Raw genomic sequence first — 17,286 nt, forward strand, 5'->3', positions numbered from 1 at the left:
CCAAAATACTTTGCTAGAGAATCAACTAGACAGTCAGACTCAATCTAGATAGAAAGTATCTCAAGGAGTTACTATCTCAATCTCTCGATTTGATATTTACTCAAGCAAATAGAAATCTGCGAGTCTTTATCAAAGAGAGATAACTTGGACGGTACCAAAGACCAATGTCCAAGGATCATTCAACTACAATCAACAACCAAAGGTTGGATTAGAGAAGTTGATGATCACGAATGCACAACCTGTATTATTTCAAATATATAAAATATAATGCGGAAAAGAAATAACACAGACACCAGAAATTTTGTTAGTGAGGAAACCGCAAATGCAGAAAAACCCCGTGACCTAGTCCAGTTTGAATACACACTGTATTAAGCCACTACAGACACTAGCCTACTGCAAACTAACTTCCGACTGGACTATAATCGAACCCCTATCAATCTCCCACTGATACAAGGTACAGTTGTACTCCTACGCCTCTGATCCCAGCAGGATACTGCGCACTTGATTCCCTTAGCTGATCTCACCCACAACCAAGAGTTGTTGTAACCCAAAATCACAGACTTGATAATAAACAGATCTGTCTCACACAGAAAAGTCAATAAAAGGATAAATCTGTCTCCCACAGATAAACCCTAGGTTTTGTTCCGTCTTTAGATTTAAAATCAAGGTAACAAGAACCAATTGATAATCCGGTCTTATATTCCTGATGAACAGCCTAGATTAATCAATCACCTCTCTACAATCCTTCCTGACTACACAGGCGGATTGTCGAGGAATCACAAACAGTGAGACGAAGATGTTTATGATTTCTTTATCTTGCCTATCGGAGAACTCTCACGATCTCAAGCAAATCAATCGATTGTACTCGTACGATAGAAGATGCAAGATCAGATCACACAACTACGATAAAGCAGTATCGGTCTGGCTTCACAATCCCAATGAATTCTTTAAGTCGTTAACCTGATTTTAGAGAAGAAAATCAAAGGTTAATGGAGATCGACTCTAGCGGGCGCACTAGTAGCACACAGACGTGTGGGGATTAGTTTTTCACAATGCTAGATGTCTCCTTTATATAGTCTTCAAATTAGGATTTTTTCTTAGTTACAAAGCAAACCTTATTCACCGTTAGATGATAACCTGATTTAGATTCAAGTTAATATTTCTCAACCGTTAGATCGAAAACTTAGCTTGTCACACACACTTGGGTAGACGTTTACTGGGTTCGTGAAAACCATGCCCAAACGTGTACGTGTATGTTGGTTCAACATAGTAACCCAAAAGGTTAACCATATGAGCATTTCATATTAACCTTGTTCTTCTTCGCCATAACTAGTTCAATTGACTCAAATGAACTAGTTACAGAGTTGTTCAATTGCTATGAGATCTTATGTAACTACACAAGGCACAATTGAAGCAAAGATGATTCGATTCGATTGAATCGGCTCATTAATATTATAGCCAAGATTTGCATAAAGCATTCCTTAGTAATTTAATGTTTCATGTTCAGAGCACATCTTTAGATCATAAACTCTTAAGTTCACAAACAAGTTCGCGGACTTAAGTTAATCGGTTGAGTTTACCAAACTCAACAGAAATTCTCGGAAAGAGAACTTCCACCAGTTCGCAGACTGGGTTCGCGGACTGAGTTCGCGGACTAAGTACACAAACGAGTATTTGGAAAATCCCAGCATAAATTCTCGGTCGAGAACTTCCTACAGTTCGCGGACTGAGTCTGCGAACTAGTTTCGCGGACTTGGCAAGCCAATTCCACAATCCTCCCGATTTCTCTTGATCAACAAAGTTCGAAAAATTCGGTTCAAGGAATACATGGTTATGTAATCTAAACTCTTATTTCAATCATTGAGACATTCTCAGAGGACGCTATGTAGCCATTATTCACAGATCGATTCACGTCAGAGCAATTCTCAAAGTGATTGAAACTTTTCATGACTTTCGTCACTAGGTGAAGATAAACTGATCAAAGTGAAACGCTTTACCAACACACGATTTCGAGATAAAAGATAAGCAATGAATGCTCGGCTCGAAATGTTAAATGTGTATGATCTAGTCTATATAGCATACGACTTTTGTCTCATAAGAAGTAGGAGATAAAAGAGATAGACTTTTGAGTGATAGATAGTTCAAGTCTCCACATACCTTTTTGTTGATGAAGTTCCACGGTTCCTTGTATCGCTCTTCGTCGTTGTATGATGAATCGCCATGAAGTCCTTGAGATTAACTCCACTTTTCTATCCTAGTCCGAGACTTAGATATGTAGTCTAGAAATCAAGACTTATAGCTTTGATCACTAACATTGACAAACATGCTTGAGACAGCAACGCGTGCGAGGTTGACCGAGCTATGCTCTAACAATCTCCCCCTTTTTTCAATTTTAGTGACAAAACTATTAATACATATGGAATACAAAAAAGATAAACTTTAGTGGCTCCTATTCCTTAGTCTAATCTTCAACTTTCCTTGAAATCTTCGGCCTTCCAAGTACTCCAATGATCCCAAAGGTTGTAAGTTTAGCACCATCGTTGTTGAAGATCCGTATCTATAACAGTGAGAGAAATCGAGATTCTAGATCATTATTATATAATGTAATAGTATTATTATATAACATCAAAGTCCAATTGTATCACGACTTTAACAATAATACTACGGTGATATGTATCACTCCCCCTTAGTCAATACTCCATCTCGATCATGGAAACCACTCCCCCTTACACAATGATCCGAAAACCATATGTATTTGTAGTGTGAACTACAATATTTCTCCCCCTTTTTGTCAATAAAATTGGCAAAGGTACAAGAATGGATCATAATTAAATTTCCACAAGAGACATTTCATGACTAAAAGAAAAATACATACCAACTTAATTTAAATGCAATCTAATAGCCGAAGCTAACAACATTCATCAAGGATTTTTAAGATACAAGATAACCCCTATAAAATTCCACAGCGGCACTCCCCGCAAGATATTACCATTAAGCACAAGTTCAAAAGAACTCTCCCCCATTTGATGTCATTCCCGAGAGAACAACAAGAGCGACCTTAATTTCGAAAGAAAAGAATGATTTTTTATTGGACACCAAAAACCATATGAATGATTTTCCATATCCACAGCTCAACCAAATTAACCACAAGTAAACCCATGATTAATTCAATTGGAATACGCAACTAAATCAAACCACAAAAGTGATCAATTTAATTGAAAGTGCTCAAAATAAGTAAACTCACAGAGATACGACTAAGTCAATCATACGAAGATGACTAACTTAACCGTTCAAATACTCAACATAAGGAAAACCTTACGGAATATATGACTACATTAACCAAAGAACATGATAGTGTATCCTTTCATATACTCAACACAAGAACTTATGGAATATATGAAAACTCAACTAGATTAATTATAAGAGAACCTATAATAATCTAATTGGAATACAAATAACCAAACTAATCACTGCAGTAATCAATTTAATTATTTTGGGCTCAACATAAGAGAACTTATGGAACCCCGACTAAGTTCATCATAGAATATGACAACCTTAACCGTACATGTACTCGACATAAGAAAGAAGACTTATGGAGTACTAACTAAATAACCAAACTAGTTGATTAATTTAGTTCATAATGCTCGACATATAGCATCTTATGGAACAACCAACAAATCCAAGGTAAATCGACTTAGTTGTAAGGTACTCAACATAATACACACAATGGAACCTTCACGGTAAAACATAATAAAATGGATCAATGAAGATCAATACCGTGTATAACATACAAGGATCTATTCTATTTTCCATTATAACAACATAATAGACTTTATCCTTGTTGAACAAAAAATTTTATCCTATTTTCCATCAAATACATGATTGTATAGGCATAACTTTTGTATATGTCAAAAGTCCATTCATCCTTTCATCCATACGAATACTGATTCATGAACGACTTTACTTTTGACTGCAATATGGGACCTTCAAGTTCACGGACGTAAACAATACATTTCCCATAAAAATATTGCAATATCACAAACCATTAAAATACTGCAATGAACATCATCCTCCAAATATTTTTAGAATTTAATAACAAAACCTAAAAAATAACATAAGAAGATGAAAAAAAAATAGCTATGTGTAGTCACAATCATCGCTATTCAAAGCACTAGTTATTCTTCCAGCTAATCCAAAAAGAAGACATACTAAGCATATAAACTCAACAAAAACAGATGACAAGCTTAAAGGGAAATGGATCCCGGTGTATCCTTAACATCGAACAGGTACACAATCCATATGAGACATGAAGTCTATGAGCTTGTGATCGACAACCTTCTCAGCATCAACGGAGAGATGATTCTCTTTTCGAAGATCCTTGATTTGAGATTTTATGAGACCAAGGTCAGACACAACCTTTTCCAACTCAGTTTTCACCATATCAAGACCTTTAAGAGTATCAAAAAGTTGTTGTTTTGCTTCCCCAAAGTACTTAAGAAAGTCATGAACAACTTCAGCAGAGATCATATCATCCTTTTCAGCATCTTCATGAGTATAAGCAAAGAATCATCATGCATTGGGATGATCTTCATATACAAGTGTTCTCTTCCTCTTAGATTCAACCTCAACACCTTTGTCAAGAAATCCTTTTGCAAAACCACCAGGAACATACGTACATGACTTGTAACCCTAAGAGGTTGAATATTTTATCTTTGGGGACAACAATTTAGGGTTTAAAAAAAAAATTGTTGACTCGGGCCAGAACGTAATTCGTTCGAGTACAACAAATACCCAAGAAATAAAGTCCTTCAAACATTTTGAAAACAGGACCTAAAAACAAAATTTAGGACATTATGCAACAACTTCTTTTGACTTAACCAATACTTGATCTTAGCGAATCTGTCAACACAAGTTTAGCTATGGACGATAAGAAAATAGCTTAACTTAAAAGATGCAAGCAACAAGTATACCTGTTTTTAACACTACTTACTCAACAGGATTTTATATGAGTAAATTCTCGAACCTTGTGATTAATTAGCACAAGTACGAGCCATAGGCTCATTACGAGGTTTATGTCTTTGGTTAAGTTTGTTTTTCCTATTAGACTCAGAGGGGGATCATGTTTGACATGAGAAATTATCATAAAAATTACTGTCATCAAAATAAGAGACATAGTTAGAGTTCTTACCAGAAGTGTCTTGACATGAGGAAGAGGATAATCTGTCGACAAGATCTTTATATCTTCCAACTATCTTTTTAATATCTTTTCTCATCTTATTGATTTTCCTTCCTTCTGGGATGACTCTCTCAATAGGATCAACGTTGCTTTCAGAAACACAATGGTTAACTTCCTTAGGATGATGTTTATTAAGACGTCTATTCTACCTGTGAACGTTGAAGAAACTCACTATACTGACATTCTTGGTAGCATTCACATGATAGGTACAAAAACCAATTGGCTCAATCATACGTATGTCAGTCACACCTTTGAGAATCAAATCTAGGGTGTGTCGAATTTGAACTAAGGAGTCTTTATTCAACTTAGGGTTTCTCTTTGTCTAACAGAACTCTTGGTCTCACAGACGAGACATACCTTTTGATCATAAGAATGATTGGAGGAAGTCGTCTTAATATCATCATCAGAATATTTGTGCTTTTTACAGAATATCCTAAGTTTGGTGGGATTATTAGGAACACCTGTTTTTACTTCTGAATGTAAAGCATCAGAAGTTCTTGGTATATTAGATTGCTTTGAACAACCTTGAACAGAGAGTTTATTCAAATGGCGTTCAATATCCAAGGCATCCTTTTTTAGGCTGGCCTCAAGAGTTAAGCACGAAGAATGATCTTCAGCATTACCATGGACTTTGCAATCTCTTACAACACCAAGAAGAACATTGACATGGTGTTTTAGCTGATCCAATCTGACAGCTTGAATTCTAACAAGATTTAGAATCAAATTACTCTCTTCAGTTGTATCCCACTCATTAGAAGACAAGGTATCTTTCGAAAGGAGATCAACAACACACCTGCCATTGTTTGTCTGTCTTGTCGAACCACAAGGTTTTTCTATATTCAAGATAGAATAGCTTTTCTCTTTAATAGAATTAGACGAGAGAGAATCTTTATTACTGGTGACGCGTTTATCAGAGATAGTACTCTTTCCCATAGAGTCAGATCACTACAAACACAGACTGATGAGGTCTTAAATGTGTTTGCCTGCTCTGATACCAATTGAAAAAGCGGGGGTCTAACAACACCACCCAATATTTCGATTAGCAATCTGTATGGACTAACTCCAAAATACTTTGCTAGAGAATCAACTAGACAGTCAGACTCAATCTAGATAGAAATTATCTCAAGGAGTTACTATCTCAATCTCTCGATTTGATATTTACTCATGCAAATAGAAATCTGCGAGTCTTTATCAAAGAGAGATAACTTGGACGGTACCAAAAACCAATGTCCAAGGATCAATCAACTACAATCAACAACCAAAGGTTGGATTAGAGAAGTTGATGATCACGAACGCACAACATGTATTATTTCAATTATATAAAATATAATGCGGAAAAGAAATAACACATACACCAGAAATTTGGTTAACGAGGAAACCGCAAATGCAGAAAAATCCCGTGACCTAGTCCAGATTGAATACACACTGTATTAAGCCGCTATAGACACTAGCCTACTGCAAACTAACTTCGGACTGGACTATAGTTGAACCCCTATCAATCTCCCACTAATACAAGGTACAGTTGTACTCCTACGCCTCTGATCCCAGCAGGATATTGCGCACTTGATTCCCTTAGCTGATCTCACCCACAACCAAGAGTTGTTGTAACCCAAAATCACAGACTTGATAATAAACAGATCTGTCTCACACAGAAAAGTCTATTAAAGGATAAATATGTCTCCCACAGATAAACCCTAGGTTTTGTTCCGTATTTAGATATAAAATCAAGGTAACATGAACCAATTGATAATCCGGTATTATATTCCTGATGAACAGCCTAGATTAATCAATCACCTCTCTACAATCCTTCTTAACTACACAAGCGGATTGTCGAGGAATCACTAACAGCGAGACGAAGATGTTTGTGACTTCTTTATCTTGCCTATCGGAAAACTCTCACGATCTCAATCCAATCAATCGATTGTACTCGTACGATAGAAGATGCAAGATCAGATCACACAACTACGATAAAGTAGTATCGGTCTGGCTTCACAATCCCAATGAAGTCTTTAAGTCGTTAACCTGATATTAGAGAAGGAAATCAAAGGTTAATGGAGATCGACTCTAGCGGGCGCACTAGTAGCACACAGACATGTGGGGATTAGTTTTGCACAATGCTAGATGTCTCCTTTATATAGTCTTCAAATCAGGGTTTTTTCTTAGTTACAAAGCAATCCTTATTCACCATTAGATGAAAACCTGATTTAGATTCAAGCTAATATTTCTCAACCGTTAGATCGAAAACTAAGCTTGTCGCACACACTTGGGTAGACGTTTACTGGGTTCGTGAAAACCATGCCCAAACGTGTACGTGTATGATGGTTCACCATAGTAACCCAAAAGGTTAACCATATGAGCATTTCATATTAACCTTGTTCTTCTTCACCATAACTAGTTCAATTGATTCAAATGAACTAGTTACAGAGTTGTTCAATTGCTATGAGATCTTATGTAACTACACAAGAAACAATTGAAGCAAAGATGATTTGATTCGATTGAATCGGCTCATGAACATTATATCCACGGTTTTCATAAAGCATTCCTTAGTAATTTAATGTTTCATGTTCAAAGCACATCTTTAGACCATAACCTCTTAAATTCACAAACAAGTTCGCGGACTTAAGTTAATCGGTTGAGTTTCCCAAACTCAGCAGAAATTCTCGGAAAGAGTACTTCCGCCAGTTCGCGGACTGAGTTCGCGGACTAGACACACAAACGAGTATTTGGAAAATCTCAGCATAAATTCTCGGTCGAGAACTTCCGACAGTTCGCGGACTTGGCAAGCCAATTCCACAATCCTCCCGATTTCTCTTGATCAACAAAGTTTGAAAACTTTGGTTCAAGGAATACATGGTTATGTAATCTAAACTCTTATTTCAATCATTGAGACATTCTCAGAGGACGCTATGTAGCCGTTATTCACAGACCGATTCACGTCAGAGCAATTCTCAAAGTGATTGAAACTTTTCATGACTTTCGTCACTAGGTGAAGATAAACTTGATCAAAGCGAAACGCTTTACCAATACACGATTTCTAGATAAAAGATAAGCAATGAATGCTTGGCTCGAAATGTTAAATGTGTATGATCTAGTCTATATAGAATACGACTTTTGTCTCATAAGAAGTAGGAGATAGAAGAGATAGACTTTTGAGTGATAGATAAGTTCAAGTCTCCACATACCTTTTTGTTGATGAAGTTCAACGGTTCCTTGTATTGATCTTCGTCGTTGTATGATGAATCTCCATGAAGTCCTTGTGCTCAACTACACTTTTCTATCCTAGTCCGAGACTTAGCTATGTAGGCTAGAAATCAAGACTTATAGTTTTGATCACTAACATTGACAAACATGCTTGAGATAGAAACGCATGCGAGGTTGACCGAGCTATGCTCTAACACATAGGCATCCTCATTGTCAACATATCTAGCATAGTCAATGTGTTTGGTTTGATCTTCAATCGACAAAGGCTCTCCTCTTTCTCTCGCGCAAGACATCACCCTCACAAGGCTCTTCAAATGATCCTCCTATTTCCAATTAAACAACAAACATATAATAGAATGATTCGATAATGTAATCTTAAAACAATAAGAGCAACTCTAAAATATTTACAAAGAACTTAAGACTTGTTGCTAGGTTTTTCGATTCCATCTTCCTCTTACGATCCAATTGTTCAGCAGTCATTTCCCTAATCACAGTAGGATGAGCCCAACCCAAGTACCACGGCATGTATCTCTCATGAGCTTCATGAACTTCGGTCACCTCGTCCAAAAGACTCGTATCGACTTTACGGTAACGTCTTCCGTTCCAATGATCGTTAACTGGCGCTGGAGCGTAACGGACGTCAATACCTTTTTGGGACGTGTTATACTCCTCCCTTACCACATTAAAGAACGGCTGAGCATCGAAATGTGGTTCTTCACGGACTAACCCAATTGTCGCATTACCCGATGTGGATCGTACATTGAAAATCCATGGGTGCACATCAAGGGACCGTCGTATAATGAAACTTCATCTCTCCTTTCGATCAAACCTTGATTTCTAGCATCTCGATACGGATCAAATATTACCTCTTTCGCAGTCAATTTGTCCAAGCCGATTCGCACGTTAATAAGCAGCTGAGGCATATCCTTATCCTTAGCACCCTTAAACTGTATCTTTGTCCTCTTGGCTTATCAATCGCAAGATTCTCATTCACTTTGACGTAGGGGTTGGCTTTCACTAAAGTAGGGAAGTGCTCATATATCCAAACCTATGCAAGCACAAAGTTTAGTAAGAATCTTACATTACGAGCATTTTGCAAATATAAATGATTTAGACAATAAAATTACCTGGAAGAGACATAGATTTGCATTGACTTGTGCAGTGAGTGCCCTTGAAGCCTTTATCAACTCATTGTTCAAGTAGGAGACCACCGCAGTATCCCAAGAATACTCATGCATCTGATCCAAGGGATGCAATAGTTGAATATACCTGGCGTCGACCAAGCTTCCGGAACTGTCGGGGAAGATACATTTTCCCAGGACGTGTAGAAAATAAGCGGACGCGGTATCATTAATTCGCACCAAGTCCACCCTTCCTTCCTATCATAGATTTCCTTGGTCCCAGAGAATGTGTCCCTCAACTTCTTCAGATTAAACTTCTTGCTTAGATGACCCTCCTTCATCACAAGCATAGACTCTGTCTGAACCTTATTCCAACCGAATAAATCTTTGGTCAATTTTAAGATCTCCTCCCAAGAAATGCTATTATCGAAGCCCTCACTAATTGCTTTTCCCTCAACCTCGAGGCCTAGAATTTGATGAGCATCATCGGGAGTTATCGCCATCTCACCGAATGAGAATAACATTGTATCAGTCTCTCCGTAGAACCTTTCACAGAATGCATATATGGTAGCTCTATCATACTCAACATTCGAGCTCTCCACCGCAGGCCACAACCCGGAGTTCTTGACAATCGCTTGCACCTCGTCACATTCCTTGTCAAGTAGCCAATTTTTAATCACTGAACATGAAGCTTGGCGCCTCAAGAGACGGATGGCATGCTTGTGATCCTAAATACAAAAGACACAAAATAAAAAAAGAAATACAAACACTTGAATCAAATTTAAGATAGATACACTTAAATAAAAAGCAAATTTGAGATTACTTACAACAGTATTTTGGATTTCACATGCTCACGCGTCTTTGTATCCAAAAAGAACATCTCCACCATCTTCTGGGGTCCCCTTTAGAGACTCACCTGGTTTCAGTTTAACCTTCAAGTGACGGGGAGGCATGTGTGAATCAGCTGGTTTAGTGATAACCCTCTTCTTCTTTCCGGTTTCAGTTGAAGTTGAAGCTTGGGTTTGTTGATCATTAGCTTGAGTTTGTTCTCCATCTTCTTCTTATTCTTCTTCTTCTTCCTCTTCAACAATTTTATCTTATCTATCCTTATCTTTATCTCTGTTACCATCACCATCATCATCATCATTACCTCCTCCAATAGGTAGCATGTCTTCATCGCCATCATCATCATCATCATCATCATTGTTGCCTCCTCCAGCGGCCGGAGTTCTTTCAACATCATCATTATCATCATCTCTTTTACCATATGGATTCCCTTGGTCTTCATTTGGAGTTTCGTCTGAATCATTTGGTTCTGTTGGTGGTTGGGAATCATTCGGTACATAGATCTTGAGCGTTCCCAGCACAATGAATGCCTCTCGATGTGTTGCAGTCAAGAGTTTCTCACCAACACGAGGAGGTTTTGAAGGAGGAGTAAAAGCTTTCTTATTTGCCTTTTGCAACCTGAACAAGAACAAGTAAGAAAAAATTCATAAGTCGGCAGGATCGACATATATAACCAATCCGGCGGAACCATGGTCGGAAGGGTCGATATCTAAACTACATGCCGGCTAAAGTATATTCGGCAGGGTCTTATTAAAATAACCTTCCGGCTTAAAACAACTATGAACACGGGATTTTCAACATCAATAGTCGGCAGGGTCTATAATCAAAACAATACCGGGTAACATAAAGTCGGCAGGGTGATATTCAAATACCATTCTGACGTTTAAAATTTAAGGCATCAGGAGACGCAAACTATTTTCAAAACATCCGGCAGGGTAAAAATTTATAACACACCGACTATGAAAAAAAAAACTACCGTCGGCAAGTTCCTAGGTTGAATAACTTGCCGACCCTGTAAGAGCAGTTACAGATACTAAACAGCCGTCAAGATCTTCAACCTAAGAGCTTGCCGACTAACCCTAAACATGAAAAGTCGGCAAGGTCGTGGAACAAACACCTTGCCGGCTAAATAACTGCAAATTCAAAAACACGATTTTTCTGACCTAATTTGACATGCAAACATGAAATTGAAGTACTGGAGTGAGTTTAAATAGGCCCTTACTTTCTTAATCGCACTATTTCTTTGGTTTCAGCGGCGTTGATTTCTTCTTCTTCGACGGTTTTTTTCTCCACTTTCCTTTGAACTAAATTTGCAAATCCAGGGTTATATTCATTGGGTTTTCGATTAGCTTCTTTCATACGAGTAGCCTTCCTCCGTGGTGGTTCCATGTTTGAAGATTAATCGGAATTTTCGAATCGACGATTATGACGGATTAATCGACGAGTTTCGGTGGTGGGGATGGAGGAGGGCCGGTAAGGTGTTTGAGGAGGAGAAGAAGAAGAGTAGAAGATGAAGTGAAAAAAATAAACTGATTTAGGGTAATAAGAATTATAAAGGGTAAGGGTAGTATTGTAACTTCACCCATTAGGACTCCCCCTTAGCCCTTAAAAAGAGTCCACTTAAAATTGGGTATACCCCAATTAATCTGGGTATACCCCAACGCCAGGTTCTTCAAGTCTTCGAGTAATACTTGTAAGTCTCATATCCTAATAACTTTCTAGCTAACCTATACGAAGTTGACTCTATTAATACTCAAGCGACTTTTTAAATGAGTTTTGGTTCACTAATATATGACAACCAAACTTGACATACCAACACTTGGTGGGTTCAACTGAGCAATGCTCTAACAAGGTCAAATAGAAAAAATAAATAAAAGTATGACTTTTTCTGAACAGAATGAGTATTATCAATTAATATATTTTTTTCTTATACAATGAAATTAATTTTTATAAAATAAATATTGTGCATTATGTGTATTTTTTTCACGTAAATCAATAACAGATTTTTTACGGTAAAGTATTTAATATGTATTTGAATTTCTAATTTGAACTACATAAATTAGAATCTTCATGAAATTTACAAATTTTATGAGGGTAAAATGGAAAATAGATAATATTGAATATATTTGAAATTCAAATATATAGTTACTAGATAGTGATAAAACAAACATAAATTTAAGAAACATTATATAGTGGATTCTATATGAGATAGAGGTAAACCTCTATGTAGAACCCTCTAACTACATAGAGGAAAAAACAAACATATTGTTACACTTTTGAGTCTCCTAGATATCTATAGATTGACTTAACACGTGGAGTTCTCACTCATGCAAATTTTTTTCTTTTTTATAGTTCTTGATTTTTGATTCATGATCTGATTTCATTTTATAGTCTTATCTCATCTAGTGTATTTACTGTTTGATTTATGTTTTAAACTTACAATCCATTAATGGTTGTGGAACCATACTAATGGGTTTACCAATTTTCATAACATTAGTGTTATAGTTACTTCCTATCAGTTTACTCTTTTCAATCTCCCATGCATTTCTTCTCTCGATTTGAAACTCTCTAATGGTTTTCTAGATTCTTTTCAGGTCTCCTAACTTTTTTGTGGGATCCAGTGGTGCTTTATATTCAGTATGTGGAATGTCTATATTTCAAAAACAGTGGTGTTCAAAAGATTACAGCTCACAGAAGTGGTGCTAACCATAATCTCTGTGATGGTCCTTATCAGTAGTATAAGTCTAGGAGATTTCTTATATCAAAACCAAGCTTGTAGGTTCAGAAAACCCATTACAGCCTCCAACATAAACCAATATTCAGTCAGATACCCCATTTTCCCATATTTTCAAATTCAGAAACTACCCCCTAAACAGTTCCGTACAAGTAGCCAGAGAATAAGTCTTAACCATATTTGGAGATATACTTTCCATCAAAAACCTATTAATCCAATACAAAAAATCTTTGGTCAATTATTACGCAAAATTTTTTATCATAGGTTTTAGGATCGGTACTTATCGTCCAAGGAAAATCTTTACTCATTCAACAACATTCAGTTTAAATACTACATAAGAGTTTCAAAACCCTAAATGTAGTCAGTTATTGAATAATACCAACTTTGCTTCTGGTAATCTCAAAGAAAACCTAACCATGGCTCCGACTTCTGAAAACCGCATCAATCAAATTTCAAGACAACTCAGAAGGGCTAATATAGAGCTACCAGTAACAAGAAGAACTGTTGGTTCTTCACAAATAGTTCAAGATGCTGCTGAAGAATGGACTTTTGGAATCTTGCGAAAGTTAATGTGGAAAACCAAAATTGATATGAGGATCATAAGGGAGGAAATCAACTCACTGTGGAGAAGCAATAAGAACAAACAGATTCGTGTGATGGGTCATAACTTAATGTTGGTTCGATTGAACTCAGAAGAAGAAAGTGACGCAGTTATCCAAAATGGTCCATGGATCGTGGGAGAAGCTCTTTTTGCTGTTCAAAAGTGTACAAATGGAATCCCTATAACTGATTACAAGTTTACACATCATGTTTTCACAATACAGTTCAAGTATTTAAAGTTGGAACATCTTAATAGTCTGGTTGTAGATGAAGCAATAGGGTTTATGAGGAAGAAAGTATATATACACATCCCAAACTGCAGACCATGTTAAGGATAGAGTGGAGATGAGTCTCAAAGACCCATTACACAGAGGAGGGTGGTGGAACACAACCACTAATGAAAATGTGTGGATCAGATACCATTGGGAGTTGCAGCCAAAGAAGATCTGCCCAAAGTGTTTTGTCATTGACCATGATGATAATAAATGTATGCACACATCTCACCTCTTGTACCTAGACAGCTTGTCAGAAGAAGAATATGAACAATACTTGAGGGATGAAGCAGATGTTTATGAGGGAAATGATGGAGAAAGAAACATGGACAAAGATGTTATGTACTTTGAAGAAGGTTCAGCAGAAACTAATGAGGCACCAAGGCAACCAAAGAGGATGAGGAATTCTGAGCTCAATGAGACACCACTTATGAACCCCCATAATATCCATGTCCAACCTCCGAATGCTAGTGACAACACTAACACTACGGATATGGACAACCACAATAACTCGATGATGGGAACAAATGAATCAGGACATACCACTGCTGAAACCACAAACAACAATCAGGATCAGACCGTGCAGGTATACCTAAAAAATTTTCAACAAGAAACCTCTTACGTATCTCTTATTTTAGTTTTTACTTATTTTACGTCAACAACTGCATTTAATTTTTTTCACCTATTTTTCCCACAATATGCGAATTATATCTTGGAATTGCAATGGGTATGCTGCAAAAGATACCATAAACTATCTGTCTGATATTAACAAAAGGCTCCATCCTGATTCATATTCTTACAAGAAACGAAAATTGATTCTGACAGCAAATAAACTTTTAAGTTTCTTTGCAAGTGGCTTCCCACCAGATGGCTTCCCACCAGGATTTTTTCAATCTCAGTGGAATACAACAAAGAATGATGTTGTTCAAATGGTACAAAGTTTCTTTGCAAGTGGAATGATGCTCCGGAAAATGAATAAAATCAATCTCTATTTGATACCAAAAGTTCAACTACCACAAGAACCTGAAGATTATAGGCCAATAGCCTTATGCAACACAACATACAAACTCATTACCAAAATCATGGCTTTACGATTAAAACCATTGATGGAGAAGATGATTTCACCCATGCAGGAAATATATGTACCTCGAAGAAAAATTGGAGACAACATTACTCTTGCGCATGAAATCATCCATTGTATGAGAAGAAAGAAAACAAGGAAAAGCTACATGGCACTAAAATTGGATATGTCAAAGGCTTTTGATCGCGTAGAATGGTATTTTCTGCGTAGGATCATGGAAGGTTTTGGGTTTACAGATCACTTTTGCAATCTAATACAAGAGTGTGTCAGTACAACGAAGATACAGATAATGCTGAATTGATCACCATGTAATGCCTTCAAACCCAGTAGAGGAATAAGACAGGGTGACCCATTGTCACCCTGTCTGTTCTTACTTACAATGGAAATGTTCACCAGACAGCTAGCTAAAGTTGAAAGCGAAAAGAAGATTCAAGGTATCAAGATCGCAAAAAACGCATCACCAGTTTCACACCTCCTCTTTGCAGACGACTGTCTGCTTTTTGTGAAGGCTGATCTCCACAATGTTGATAATCTTCTACAAATTATAAAGGACTTTGGACTGGCCTCTGGACAGCAGATAAACTTTTAAAAATATGCAGATTTCTTCTCAAAGCACTTACACTCAAGGCATTGCAGGATTTTACTAAGAATATTGAAGATGAAGAAAATATCTCTCGAAGAAAAATATTTAGGAATCCCATTGTTTCTGAACAGAAGGAGAACAACATCTTTCTCATCTCTTGTGGAAGGGATGAAGACAAGATTTTTAAAGTTGAATGGCAAGTTTTTAACTCAATTAGGTAGATCAGTGATGGTTAAGCATGTACTTAACGCCATGCCACCCCACCAAATCGGAGTTCTTAAAATTCCAAAGAAAACAATAAGGAAATGGATGGAGTTCAAAGGAGATTCTAGTGGAATAACCAAGATGGGAAAGGGGTTTATTTTATTTCTTGGGATAGAATCAACACCCACAAAGACAATGGAGGTTTAGGATTTCGTGACCTGGAATGTTTTAACAAAGCTCTACTGGAAAAATCTGTATGGATACTATGTCATAACTCTCATGAACTTTGGGAAAAAGCACTAAAGGAAAAGAACTTCCCAGATACCTCGATTCTACACTCAAAGAGGAAAAAGAACACAATATGGGCATGGCAGAGTATTCAAGGTGAAGTACCATTTTTGCACAAATACAGTTTCTGGTTTCTTGGGGATGGAAATAAGATTTTAACATGGAAAGATAACTGGATAATATGAGCACAAGAACCACCAATCACAACAGCAGACTTCGATTTAGCAGTCAACTACAACACTGTCAGTGATCTTATTGATAAAGAAATAAACACATACAACAGCTCTTCCCAACTGCAGATGTTCAGAAAATTCTTCGTATGAAAATTCCTGCAAATTCTCCAGATAGGCTAATATGGACTCTTACTCGCAATGGATAATTCACAGTAAAGTTTGCTTAAAGGAAATTGGTTGAACTCAAAACCAATATAGCTACTGTGTATGATGCTGAAATGGCATCCTTTTGGAAAAAGCTTTGGAAGTTAAACACACTACCAAGGATCAATAATTTCATATGGAAATGTGTACAAGATATCATTCCATCAAGTGAGCGCATGGGAAGAGTGAAGCATTATAGTGGAGAAATCTGCAGTATGTGTCAACAAAGGATGGAGACTACTAAACACATTATCTGGGAATGTGCTTTAGCTCAAGCTGTATGGACTTGAATTCCAGGCGCAAGAAGAAGTATGGAAGATGAAAATTATAGTGTGGCTCAAATAACTTCTCCAAATTTTATAGTGATTGGACAGTAAAAATGGCAAACGCATGCTGGGAGATTTGGAAGGAACGTTGCAGGAAAGTTTTTGATGGAAAGAAACCCAATCAGATAGAAGTCATACGCAATATACAATATCTTAACAACATGACAGGAGAAGGAATGATTAAGGAAAACACTGGTATGGGTAGTAGTTATAACATAACTAACATTACACTTGCAATTTGGTCACCACCTAATGCACCTTCATACTCTATTTGATGTGATGCTTCCTTTAAAAAAAATCTTTCTGAAACTCATACTAGCATTGGACTAATACTTCGTAACTTTACAGGTGCCTTTGAACGGGGTTGTTGCATCTATGAAAGTGGACACCTAGATGCGGAGCGCGCAGAGGTGGAAG

The sequence above is a fragment of the Papaver somniferum genome, chromosome 10, assembly GCF_003573695.1.
Source record: "Papaver somniferum cultivar HN1 chromosome 10, ASM357369v1, whole genome shotgun sequence".
In the NCBI taxonomy this organism is placed as follows: Eukaryota; Viridiplantae; Streptophyta; class Magnoliopsida; order Ranunculales; family Papaveraceae; genus Papaver; species Papaver somniferum.